Raw genomic sequence first — 751 nt, 5'->3', positions numbered from 1 at the left:
GCGGGGCCGCCCGCCCTGCCTGCGGGGGCGCGCGGTCACGGGACAGCGCGCGCGGCCGCGCCGCCCAGCCTGATTGGCCCGGCGGCGCGCGAGCCCCGCGCGCGGCCATAATTGGGCTGGAGCGCGGGGGGCGCCCCCACCGAGCGGCGGGAGCGGCTTCGGCCTCGTGTCCGTCCCCGTGTCCGTCCCCGTGTCCGTCCCCGTGTCCGTCCCCGTGTCCGTCCCCGTGTCCGTCCCCGTCCCATCCCCCGCAGAGCGCCTGACCCGGGCGGGTCCGCGGGAGGAGTCGCTGGTGCTCGTCCCGCCTCTGCTCGGTGCGTGCTCAGGGTTACAGGCAGCAGCAGCAGCTTAACAGCAGGGCCACAGACCTGTCTGCAATCACAGAGCACCGTCTGACCACAACATCAGACAAAGAAAACATTAATTAACGCTTTCTCGTAATTCACCTTTCAAATAGCCTCTCTCAAGGAAAGCGTGTGTTACAATTACTCTGCGGTTGGAGACCGGCTGTTTAAATAGAACTCATCACACTTTTCATATTTTGTGTAATATGCATTTATGTGTTACATCTAAATTGTTAAAAGGTAAGACTGCAAAAATCTATCTCCATAAAATAGTTTGGGTTGGCTTGTTTTTTTTTTTTTTCCTTAATTTAATAACAGGTATAGTCTTGACTGGGAATCTTGAACTAAGACTGGCATTTTCACGTCCTGAACCTGACTTGTGTCTGGGCTGTATGCACTAGAAAACC

Source organism: Camarhynchus parvulus, chromosome 7 (genome assembly GCF_901933205.1).
Source record: "Camarhynchus parvulus chromosome 7, STF_HiC, whole genome shotgun sequence".
Taxonomy (NCBI): domain Eukaryota; kingdom Metazoa; phylum Chordata; class Aves; order Passeriformes; family Thraupidae; genus Camarhynchus; species Camarhynchus parvulus.
Note: the sequence above shows the minus strand (reverse complement) of the source record.